Genomic DNA, 13,329 nt, shown 5'->3' on the forward strand with positions numbered 1-13,329 from the left:
ATGCATAGTTTCCCATGAAGCACAGTTTTTCCCTACAGTGGAAATAGCTTCATATGCACTATGGCATTTCATTGTGATTTCTGGTTCTTCAATGGCTATCTGGGGAAGGATCTCAGTGGGGACTTGGGTGTGGACAAGAATCACCTGGGAAACTTCCAAATCAGAATCACACCTCCAAACCAAACTGCATCCAGGGTTCTAACAAACGTTGTAAACAATTAGACGGCCTTTTCAACTGCTTTTTGAGGTTGGAAGTTATGATTGAAGGAGACCTAGAAAGTCGGCTGTGTGTATTTATAGGTGCAGTATTTCTTCCCGATCCTTTGAGGAGCCTTTTGTGACTTTCTTGATGTGGTTTAAGGGTCATGAAACTGTTAAGTGTTAGTTCACCGAGGGCTAAGGTCCAGTGTGCACACTGAAGGCAAGGCAAAGTCCAAAGGAGAAAAATGGGAATTAAAGAAATAAAAAGAGGGAAGAAGCATTGGCTTTGCTGCCAGAACACAGATGTCATGAAAACCACTGCTAAATCTAAGCCAAGATGGGAAAGGAATAGACTCCTATCAACATGGTCATCACTGGACACCTAGATTCGGGCAAGTCTACCACTGCTAGCCATCTGACCTAGAAATATGGTGGGATTAACAGAAGAACCATGAAAAATTTGAGAAGGAGTCTGCTGAGATGGGAAAGGGCTCCTTCAGGGCGGTCTGGGTCTTGGATAAACTGTAAGCTGAAGGTGAGCTTGGTGTCACCATTGATAGCTCCCTATGGAAATTCAAAACCAGCAAGTATTTTGTGACCATCACTGATGCCCCAAGACACAGAGACTTTATCAAAAACCTGATTTCAGGCACATCTGCTGACTGCGCTGTCCTGATTGTTGTTCCTGGTGTTGGTGAATTTGAAGCAGGGACCTTCAGGAACGGGCAGACCGTCAGCATGCCCCTCTGGCTTCCACACCAGGTGTGAAACAACGAATTGTGGGTGTTAACAAAATGCATCCCACTGAGCTACTCTGTGGCCGGAAGTGATACAAGGAAACCATAAAGGAAGTCAGCACCTACATTAAGAAAATTGACTCAACCCTGACACAGTAGCATTTGTGCCAATTTCTGGTTGGAACGGTGACAGCATGCTGGAGCCAAGTGCTAACGTGCCTTGTTCCAGGGATGGAAAGTCACCTGTGAACGTGGCAATGCCAGTGGAACCGTGCTGCTTGAGGCTTGGGATCGCACCTTGCCATCAGCTCGTCCAACTGACAAGCCCTTGCCTCTGCCCCACCAGGACATCTACAAAATTGGTAGTATTGACACGGTCCCTGGCAGCCGAACGGAGACTGGTGTTCTCACCCCTAGCATGGTGGTCATCTTTGCTCCAGGCAACTGAAGTCAAGTCTGTTGAAACGCACCATGAAGCTTTGAGTGAAGCCCTTCCTGGGGACAGTGTGAACTTCAGTGTCAAGAACGTGTCTGTCAAAGATGTTCATCATGGGCAGTGTGGCTGGTGGAATAGCAAAAATGCCCCACCAGTGGAAGCAGCTGGCTTCATGGCTTGGGTGATGATCCTGAACCGTATCCAGGCCAAATCAGGGCTGGCTACACACCTGCCCTGAATTGTCACACAGCTCACATTGCTTGCAAGTTTGCTAAGCTGAGAAGATTGATTGTTGTTCTGGGCCCAAACTCATGCCATCTGGTGATGCTGCTGAGTTGATGTGGTTCCTGACAAGCCCACCTGTGTTGATAGCGTCTCTGCCTACCTGCCTCTGGGCCCTTTTGCTGTTTGTGAGATAAGACACAATCGGTTGCCGCAGGTGTCATCAGAGCAGTGGACAAGAAGGTGGCTGGAGCTGGTTCAGTCACCAAGTCTGCCGGGAAGACTCAGAAGACTAAATAAATATTATCCCTAATACCTGCCAGCCTGCTCTTAATCGTGGTAGAACAGTCTCAGAATGGGTGGTCTGAATTGGCCATTTACGTTTATTAGTAAAAGACTAGTTAGTGATAATAATGCATCGTAAAACCTTCAGGAGGAAAGGAGAATGTTTTGTGAACCATTTTTTTGTGTGTGTAAGGTATTCGTTTTAAAAAACCAGTACTTTTTCATGGAAACAACTTGACCAAAAATCTGTCACAGAATTTTGAAAACCATTAAAAGAAAGTTTAATGAGAAAAAAAAAGTGAAAAAAAAAAAGTGGGGAGTGAAGACTAAGATGAAGAGAATGGAAACAGGGAAGAGAGGAATGAGCTGGGGCAGAGGCAGCAGGGATGCCTCCCGATAGATCTACTTGTTAATAAAAACACCATTTCAAAGTCACGCGCACATGGAGTGCAGGTAACAGGAAGTTTGATTTCCAAAGCACTGCCGCTTTATAGATTTCCCACCTCCACTGGAAATCTAACATGGTCACAGTTTTGAGGAATTTATCAGGAAATATGCTAATTCTATTATAATACATGAAATGTACACTGTTCCTGCAATATTGCACATTGGGGTTTTTTTTCCCCTCTCTTCCGTGCTCCCCACCCTACACAAAAATTGAAAATAAAGAAAATCATTGATTGAATGCCTAAATTGAAGTTTTTTCTGTTTTAATTTATTTTGAAAAACCCAATACTGTATTGTAATATACTGGACTAAAGGAGATATTGTTATTTCTAGTTCTGAAAGGAGAATTTGTGAAAATGCCATTTCAGGACTTTAGCTCAGCAACTAAAATGAAATGTGAAAGAGAAAGAAGACATGAAATGTGGACAACTTCATGGTGGTTCTAGGAAGGCTAAGAATCACTAGGGATTGAGAGTTTAGATGGAGGAAAGATGGCTTAGGGTCAGGGCACACTAGACTTTCTATTTAGTAAAGCTTTATAACCTCCCAAGATATTATCCTGGAGTCATTCTTAAAATTCGATGACACTGGGTAACTCCCACACAGAGGTCAGCTCAAAATGGGGGGCAGTATTATCTTGACTAAATCCTTTGGGAACTGTGGATACCAGGTAGGAAGGAAGGCCCGTGGGTTTTTGACATGACGTAGTGCAGCTGGGCCAGCAGACTCCCAGCTGGCAGGGAGATCAGTGTGTTTGGACGAGGCAGAAAAGGTTAAACCAACCAGCACCGTGAAACAAATGAAAGAATGCTACTCGAGCCTCTCTGAAGTCAAAGTTTCATATAAAGTGTTTGGTCCTACAGACTAGTTTCTTTCTTTTCATTGTTTTAACCTAAGGGATGAAGAAAAATAAATCAATGTCAGATTAAAAAAAAAGAAAACTGCTGGTAGCTCCATACAATATATTAAAAATGAAAATACTCGTTTGCTTGTGGGGAGAAGAGAAAGCCAATAAAATTTAGAGAAGCTTCCTTCTAGTAGTACACATTGTTTAAAAGGAACTTTAGAGCTATTATTCCTCTTGTGATCTTCCCCCAAAGCTACAGAGGTGAGCAAAATCTACCCATATTGCGCTGCTAGCTGTCATGTTTTAAATAGCATCATACACACACCTTCCAAGTTCTGAAAAGCCCATTCAGTGTTTTATATAAAAGCAAGTTACCGGAAATGGGCAGAGAACACACTCCTAAATATAGCAACATAATTACTGTCATGTAAATTATCTCTTCTCTGTAGCGTTAGAACAATGAGATAAAAGGTTTATCTTGACAAAGTTTGAATAAGTAGAGGTGGAATTGATTCAGAATCTCCATAACTGCTCCATCCACGGGCAGTGGGAGGGGGAAAAGAGAGCTCCTTTAATTTCACTATCAGCACGTCCTTCCCGTTCATTTGCATTTGGGGAGTTTTTCCACAGTGCATTCATTTGCTAGTGAGATAATGTGTCCCTGCATGATCAGTTAAGAGAGGGATAGAATTACTAATGATGAAAAGAGGCAGCACAAGGGCAAGAAAGCAAAGCAGCCCTTCCTTTTCTTGCCTAATCTGGATGGATCTGAATTTCAACCATCTCTTTTTTTTTTTTTTTCCTAGTGGTGATGGTGGGGCTGTTTTCCAAAGCTGGGTTAAGACATTGCAAATTGAGTTCTACACATTCTTTTCTTTTTTTTTTTTAAGTGCCATTCAAAGAAGGAATGTGATGTCATTGTGCTGAGTGGCTGTTCTATTCTGGCTGTTTGTATGTACTTGTCAGTTAATAAATTGAGGGCAATTTAAATCAACTGTCACTCAATAAGCATCAGCTGTTTTCCAGGTACTATGGAAATAGTCAACAACAGGAAGGTCTTGTCCTTTAAAAAAGAATTCTAAACAGAAAGAAAACTTTGATTCACAGAAATGTTTAAATTAACGATGAGAGTAATGCGGTGTTACTAGTAGCAGAGCCATCGGAAGGTCAAAGATAGAAATATAGGTTAAATGGAAGGAGTGGAGGTGATGTCTTATCCTGTGCTGTCTTTAGGTAAGTGTAGGGTTTACCCAGAGTGCGCAGTGGACAACAGTTCAATACTCCCTAGGACAAGTCAACGTTAGGAAGCCAGCAGTGGGCGTTGGAGCTGGGAAGCAGAACAGCGAGTTTGGAGTTCAGGAGTCTCTGGCCTGCAAACTAGACAATACCCCGGCCCTTGATTTTCTTTATTGCAAGCTTCCAAATGTCTCCAGAATAGGAAAACTGTGTCCTTTTAGGAAAAATGTGAGAAAGCAATAGCATGATGATCAGCATTTCAGTGATATAGATGATGTAGAGACCAAGTTCAAACACCCTTACGTAATGAAAAGGGTGCAGTAATACACAATGAGAAAAGATGACTTTGCTTTAACATACCTAGGAAGCTTTTTAAAGGTAGCTTGGAAGCATGAAGCACTCAGTTGGCTGACCTGACTGGGTGAGGCTTAGCTTCCTTTCATCTATTGCCTGCTGCCCTTTGGGTCTAGTACTTACTTCCCTGGGATAAAGGAAGGCTCCAGAGTGAGTAAAAACGTGCCAAATTTGAAGTTACACTGCTCTAGGTCACCCAGAAACACCGCAACTGTGAGTTGGCTACTAATCCACTCTTGTTTCCCTATGCCAGCCCATGGTGGTTAAGCTTGTTTGGTATTGAAATCCGCCAGACTGAAGAATGACAGACACCCTGGGCCTTGTCACCCACAGAAAGCAAAAGGAACTATGAAATAATCAGTCTCATGAAGAAAATAGTGTTCCTTTAGTGGAACATTGCTGTCCACTAAACAGTTATTACAAAGGAAATGTAGCTCCTATAATGGGGGACTTTTTTCCAAGGTTATTTGTCCAAAGGTGAGGGTGTCATAGCAATAATCCTGAAAATGAGAGTGGAATTATGAAGGAATCCTTTGCAACTCTGCACCCCCATATTCTAAACGTATTCATTGCCCAAAACTATCAGAACGTATCCTAAATTAAGACTAACGCGCAAACCAAAGCAGCATTGTACCACCATTTTTCAACCACAAACCCCCATCCCACTGATGGGCTGAACTAGGGCAATGACAGAGGAGATAGAGAAGGGAATGGAGGAAAACTGGCAAAGATGGATTGAATATGGGCAGGAGGGGCAGTGATGGACAATTGTGTATCAGAGCTAATCCCTAAATTTCTGTATGGAATGATGGTGTTTTTATTGAAATAGAAACTCTGCAGGAAGATGAGGATTGGAGGAGAAAGACCATCATGGGGAGGAATTAGAAAAGAGAACCTCCTGAAAACAGAGAAATAGGGACAACAGAGAGAACCAGGACTCAGAGGAGATAGTAGGAACCAACTCAGTGTATAGGTTGAAGGATTAACTTTAGAAAGAGGAAAGAGGGACACTCTTCCTCTAAACAAGGAAACATCTTGCTCTAAGCTAGGAATCTCCTTCCTTTACACTAGGGAACTAACATTTATTGATGGCTTTGCATGTACCTAGCATAAGACTTCGGCACTTCTCATATGTTAGGATGCTGTTAAAAGAGAGCAGGCTATTGTATGACAGCCTTTATTCTCCCTGTGTCTACAGGACAAGGACACTGGCTCTGATTTAAAAAGATAGAGGTCAGATTAAAAAGGTGGGTACCTTTGAGGGTATGCATTAGGGAAGGTGAAAGGAAAATGACTAGGGATACAAAAGGAATGCCAAGTAGTATTGAGAGCTGGATATGCATAGGTCAAGGTCTTAATTGTTTTTAGACAAACTTAAGTGCCATGTGGATATAATCCAGGGTCACAAATTGCTTTCTTCATTCTTAAAATGGTCATATTCTTTAAAAGCTAGGCTGAGAAGAACAGAGAAAATCAAAGTCCCTAGCATATGTCTGAGCCAGTGCTTGCAAGTATGGAGGGTTCTTAAATCCATGCCCTTCCCAGGTCAATAGGTTAAACACAAGCCTATGTTACATGGGTTCGGATTCCCTGCAGTGTTCCCAAGGGTTTAATCCTACAGATTAGCAACACTGGGAGACAGGATTCTTGCCTAACTCTGTGAGCTCTCTTCACAGGTGTTTTGTGAATCTCTGTGAGGTGTGGTGCAAATGAATAAAAGGAATCTAGTCAAATTTCCTGGAAATGTTCCATATTCTAGCAAAAATAGTTACAGTAAATTCTCTTATAATCCAGTTGAGGGGACTTCCCTGGTGGTCCAGTGGTTAAGTGGTCCATGCTTCCACTGCAGGGGACACAGGTTTGATCCCTGGTTAGGAAACTAAGATCCCTCATGCCGCGCAGCATGGCCAAAAACCAACCAACCAAAACAACAAGGACAACATAAAAAGAAACGCCCAGTTGAACAAGTATGCTCATTCAATTTAACAAACATCTGCTAGGCACCTCTAGGTGTGAAGCACAGTGCTAGCCACTGGGAGGGGGGCAGGTACTGTGATGATGATGATGATGATGATGATGATGATGATGATGATGATGATGATGGTGGTGGTGGTGGTGGTGGTGGTGGTGGTAAGGTTACTTTATGGGGGAGGGGCTTACTATGCACCAAATACTGTTCTAAGCTCCCTATGTACGTCCATCTGAGTAAATGCTTATAACAGTCTTAGGAGGGTGGGGTCTAATCCCTGCAGTACAGAATTGGAAACTAAGGCTTGTTGGTCACTCTCTGCCTCCCTGAGGCTCAAGGTAGTTAAAGTCAAGCCTTGAGCGAAGACCACCTGTCTTTCCCTTGCTTCTTCCACTCTCACTTTAAAATTATTAGCGGGGAAGTTGAACTCAGAAGTTACCAGGGAAATAAAGTGGACTTTTACATCAAGTCTAGATGTTGAGAAAATTGACCAATTCTTTATTGTCGTATCATGTTAAGTCACATCATATCAGATGTTCTTGATTGTCATAAAGATATATTTAGAAGTGTGACAAACAGCCTTGGAAAAAATTGCCTTTTGATGGTTGATTGTATTGGTTAATGGATAACTGAAGCCAGCTAGAGGCAGCCATATATAGACAAGACAATCGATCTTTTTTTTTTTTAAACCTTAAAAGGTGACAGAAGTGTGAGTGCTTCTAATGAGAACATGGAAGTGATTGTGTAAAAAAAAGCATGTTTGAAAACATTCTAATACAATAATTCATATTTTATTTGAGTCTCTTCTAATTAAAAAAAAGAAGAAATTATGTCTTTTGGGAAATATCCAGAAACATTGTATATTTATGTCCTAAGATAGTTTTAGGAGCTTCTCTATGATCAAGATTTTTAAGAATCATTTTCATAATGGAACCATACTTTCATTAAAACATCCATGGATCGTTCCATGTAATTTCTTTTAACCCCACCAAAAACACGTCACCTACCATTTGCAGCCTCAAGAGTATATACAAATTTGTTAAACCATCTTTAGAGAAAAGCTTGTAGATTTTTCAAGTGTTTATGCTTAGTTTATTAACATTATTTAAATTGTGACATAACCAGTGTTGCTTTGCTGCCACTACCTTGGAAATGTTTAAACATTATTATAACTTAGCTCTACATTCCAGTTTTATCTCTAAAATTAATGCTTTTAGGGTCAATTTATGCCTGTCAACAAGTAGTGATCAGAGATGTGAGCTGGCTCATAATCCAGAGGTACTAGGTTACAATGTGTTACCATGGAAACTGTGTTTTATTGCATCTTCTCTTCTTGATTTAAGGCATTTGACAATCACAGTAACTGTTTGCCAGTCTTCCCACATCATAAAAAGTTCAAAAACACAAACAACCAATAGGGGAAAAAAAAAAAAAAAGGAAGGAAGTGGGGGTGGGGATCCTCTACTGTTCTTGGACCTCACCAGAAACATGAAAAAGAAATGACAGCCTTATATTTAACGTGGACCTTTTGTGAATAGTTTCTCTCTCAGAAAGTGCAGGAGTGTTGGAAAATTCAATCAGTGGTTAGTCATCGAATGGACCTGTCTGCCTGTGGTTCATTTTGTTTATTGCATCATATATCTTTTATGATCACTGGGACTTCAGCCTGAAACAGCATTTTCTTTAACAAGAGCCATGTTTCCGTTAACGTTGTTTATTGCATCTGAAACATTACTCCTTGAAATCATGGTACATTTTCTATCGAGCAAAGGTCTGCAACAGACTCTTGCATGAATGTGTTTATTCAGAATCTAGAGTTTAAAAAAAAAAAAGGTCCAGTTCATGTAACATTAATCGCTTTGCCAGTGTTAGCTGAGGTCATTGCCACATTCCTAGCAGTATTAAGGCAAGTCAAGATTAATTACGTACATTAAACCTTAGAAGGGAAGCACGTGAAAGGGATCTCAAATCAGACATTTCTTAAAAGACAGAGAAATGACTGTGGCGAAATGGGCTAACTCTGCGGCAGTTTGACTTTACAGTATGCTTGCTTTTACTACATGGGGTCAGTACCGTCTCTGTGAATCTGTAGGCATCCTGCTTCCTATCTCTGGAAGTTTATAGGTCAAATTTAAGGTTTTTCTGAGCATTCAAAATGAAGATTCATTCACTAAACAATTTTTTAGTACATGCTAACCACCAGGTACCGGCTAGGAACTGTCCAGGCAAAGATGAAACAGACATGGTCCTCCCTTTCCTGCTTCCTCCAAGAACTGCATGATCTACCCAGGGAGATGGGTACCAGATGTGCACAATCTGAGCAGAGTTTTGTGGGAGTACAGAGGAAGGAATGATTCATTGTGATGGAAAGTCAGAGAAGACTTTACTGACATTAACTTTACAGGGGTAGAAAGGTGAGCAAAGCAGTCCAGGCGGAGACCCAGTGAGTGTTCCCAAACTAATTAGTGATTTGATGGGACTGGAGCTGAAGGCTTTTGTGCAAGAGCTGAAGGCAGCGGCAGACAATGAGATTGTACAGTAAGTTAGAGCCAGACTGCAAAATCTCTGAACATGTACTTTATCCTAAAAGCAATGAGAAGCCTTTGAAGAATTTTAAGTAGGAATTTTTTTTTTTAATAAATTTATTTATTTTTGGCTGCATTGGGTCTTCGTTTCTGCATGTGGACTTTTCTCTAGTTGTGGCGAGCCTGGGAGCCTGGGCTACTCTTCGTTGCCGTGGCTTCTCTTGTTGCGGAACACAGGCTCTAGGCGCACGGGCTTCAGTAGTTGTGGCACGTGGGCTCAGTAGCTGTGGCTCTCAGGCTCTAGAGCACAGGCTCAGTAGTTGTGGCCCACGGGCTTAGTTGCTCCGCGGCATGTGGGATCCTCCCGGACCAGGGCCCGAACCCGCGTCTCCTGCATTGGCAGGCAGACTCTTCACCACTGCGCCACCAGGGAAGCCCCCTAAGTAGGAAAATTTAAAGAACCAGATTAAGTTAGAAACTGAATACAACTTGGGGTGAGGGCAAGTTGGATGGCAGTTTCACTGGTAAGAAACTAGAATCATTGTCTTCAAAAAGGAGGAGAATTCAGTCATCCATGAAAGTGATAACAGCTTACGTTTGGCCGTAGAATGGAGAGAGACATGTATTATGGAACCAGATGTGATAGGAGTATTCACCTGAGTTCCTGAAGGGAGCCAAGGATAGATGATGGAGAAAAAAGAATCCAAGATGGTGCCAGGGGATCTAGCTGGGTTGAATATTCAGATGGTAATGCCACTAACCAAAGCATCTGAGGTCGTCGGAACATTCAAATGGTGATTTCTGTTAGGATGTTGGACATACTACACGGCACTAATGAGTGATGTTGGGACTGGATACACTGATTTGGGACCATTAACTTATACCAGGTTAAGTCGTCAGGGAAGACGAGAATGTTTAAGGGGAGAAGGTAGAAAAAGAAGGAAAGACAGTCTAGGGAAGAGTTTCTGGGGGAGAAAGTATTTCTCAGTTGTGTGATAGTTTTCACGTTGAGAAAAAAAAAATTAGAGGCTTGAGGAATTTTTGTTTTTCTCTAAATAAATAGTAAACTTGGTACACAGAATAATAATGTCTAAGAGAGAAAATTTAAGAACAAATATTTGATTAAAAATATTTTACCACTGGGTGCATATATATATAATGCAATCTGTATTTAAGACGCTAGTGGGCTCATATTTGAAAAGCAATGTTTCATATGAGAGGCTTACATTATTTTGAACCATCGCAGCTTTAAATGTTCATAATATGCATATTTAAATATGTTCTTACATTGTATGTGACAGATTTACATACTTCCCTGTCACCATCATACACTTCCATTAAAAATTTATTTATATTTAAAAATACATTTTATATTCCCATAAAAAGGGGAAATTAAATCGTAAAAATCCACACCAAGTTAGTGTTTATAGTCTAACTACTACTCTCACAAAAAAGCGTTAGAGTCGGTGTCTGTCTTGCCCGTGTTGAGTAAGGAGAGAAGGCCCAGGTAAGAGCTTTTTGCTCATGGAGTTTTGTATTTCAAGGACTAAATTTTCCTAACAGCATAGATACAGCAAATATGAAATACAAAACTGTTGCCTTCTAATAGAGGAAAGGGTTGAAATCGTATTCATCTATGCTTGGCCTCACCTTTATTAATATTGAAAATTTAAGAATTCGTTATCATCCAGTGTCAAGAAATCATTGGAAAAATCAATACTGCATGTAGAATTCAGGAACACCATTTGGGGGAGGTTTATGCCTCCTAACTAGTTTTCTGTTCATTCATATAATCATTCATTCATTTAGTAAGAACTTACTGAGCAGCCATTATGTTCCAGACTCTACTAGTAGATGTAGGATGCTAATATGGTCCTTGCATTCAAGAAATTAATACTCTTGGCAAAAAGATGAGATAGATTCTCAGATTGCTGTTGTGATTGGCTATGCCGACTGGGCTCTGTACAACTCCAGAGGGAGCCATCCTTTATAGGCTATAGTGTAGCCCTGGAGTGATCCCAGCCCCAGCTTAAGCCAGTGGGCACCTGCATCTCCCTGGTCACAGTGATTAGCTCAGAGATAGGCATGTGACCCAGTCAGAGCCAGTGAGATGTGAAGAGGTGTTTGCTGGAACTTCTAGTAAAAAGAAGTTCCCTTTCTCTTCTGGAGAGCTCCCCAAAGGAGACTGTTTTCTGCTGGATGATGTAGTGTGAGATATAAGGAATTGCTTCAGGTGTTTTGCCAGTGGGAGCTATGAGCCTGGAGTTACTGAGTTCCATCCTGTGGAGTCTGAAGAAGGCAGAGATATGGTGGGCAGGATAGGGGGAGGGAGTACCCGGGTCCTTAGTGACGTCATGGGAGCAGTGGATCAAGCCTCTTAAAAGGCCAGGACTAAGTCAGTTGCATAAGCCCATACGTTCCCTTGTTTTTTGTTGTTTGTTGTTGTTTTTGTTTTCATTTTTGTTTTTTGCATAAACCAGATTGAGTGGGTTTTCTTGTCACAACTACAAGAATCTTGACATAGTCACCAGTACTGTTACCTCTTGTATAATATGTAACTTTTATGCCTTTTCAGACAATCTAGTGGCCGTGTTCTTCCACATGTGTATTCCAGCTTAGGGTAACGTGGATCCCAGTGCAGTCAGTGAGAGGATGGATAAAGCTCGTTCAGAGCTTGACCTCTAAGCTCAGAGGTGGAGCCAACTGCTTTCCAATCCATCAATTCTCATTCAACCTGTTATGGAGATGATGACAAAGAGAATGAATATTAAAAAAAAAAAGAAGTATTGAACATTCAAAGCTACCTTCCAAGCTGACTTGACACTATCTTCCTAGATTTGGAGGCTTTTTGTTTTTTATATCCTCAGTGACACATAGGAAAGTGCTTAGCGTTTATGCAAAACTTAACAAACATTTGCTTAAATTTTTTTATGTGTTTTTATTGTGGTAAAATATACATCATTTACCATTTTAATAACCATTTTTAACTGTATCATTTAGTGACATTAAGTACATTCACAGTGTTGTGCAACCATCACCACTATCTATTTTCAGAAATTTTCCATCATCCCCCAAAGAAACTCTGTACCCATTAAACAATAACTCTCCCTCCTCCCTGCAGCCCCTGTAACCTCTATTCTACTTTGTTTCTATGAGTTTGACATTTTAGTTACTTCGTGTAAGTAGAATCATGCAATATTTGTACTTTTGTGTCTTATTTCACCTAACATAATATTTTCAAGGTTCATCCATGTTGTAGCATAAAGATTTGCTTTCAAATATGTTCCTCTCCCTTTCCCCCAAGAGTGTTTAATTTCTGCTCTTCAAAAAATAATATGTAAATATTGGGTTAATCTTTTAAAAAATTAGACCATACTCAGGAACTGACACATATTTTGGACCCAGAAGGAACCAGGCAGTGTACTAAGCATATAACAGACATTACATTATCCAGTGCTCACAATCATAACAGTTGTGTTACTTCCAAAGACCCACAGTCGCAACATCACATGATATTGTAGCCAGGATATGATCTCAGTTCACTCTGACCCAGAGACCATGCTTTTCCCATTTCTCCAGTGTTCCATGGAATTCAAATCAGAGAATGGTCTAACTATAAGCCTATTTCTAGTTTTTTAATATCTCTAACATTTCCAGGGTAATAGATTTATCTTTCTAGTTAGGTTTTATTTGTGCTGATAGAAAAACTAGTTCACACTAGTGGAGTTTACTGAAATCTTTGGCATGAGGTTACCCTCCAGAAACCTACTGAGGGGTACGTAGTCTCATCCAAGGACTCAAGCCTTCTGTGTCCAACCCAGGGTTCACTACACACCCAGCACACACATACTCGGCTTGCTGTTTTTCTGAACGCCTCCTGTTCTTTGCACATGCTAACCCCTCAGTACACTGGCACTGAACACGTGGTATCCTTGGCTTCTCAGAGAGGATCTAGGCTCCATCAGACATTAGTGCTGATGACTCCATGACCATTCTTCAACAAGCTATAGGTCCAGATGAAATTTTAAGGCCAAGATGGAGTTCGCCTCTGCATCTTCTGCCTTATACGG

The 13,329-nt window shown here is 41.0% G+C and overlaps 1 pseudogene; it reads left to right on the top strand.

The window, feature by feature from the left end:
* The first annotated feature begins 538 nt into the window (after positions 1-538).
* On the top strand, positions 539-1,896 carry LOC113613603 (elongation factor 1-alpha 1 pseudogene; annotated as a pseudogene).
* The last annotated feature ends 11,433 nt before the right edge of the window (positions 1,897-13,329 follow it).

The sequence above is a fragment of the Aethalodelphis obliquidens genome, unplaced genomic scaffold (assembly GCF_003676395.1).
Source record: "Aethalodelphis obliquidens isolate GAN/ISIS:26980383/991018 unplaced genomic scaffold, ASM367639v1 scaffold4, whole genome shotgun sequence".
Taxonomy (NCBI): domain Eukaryota; kingdom Metazoa; phylum Chordata; class Mammalia; order Artiodactyla; family Delphinidae; genus Aethalodelphis; species Aethalodelphis obliquidens.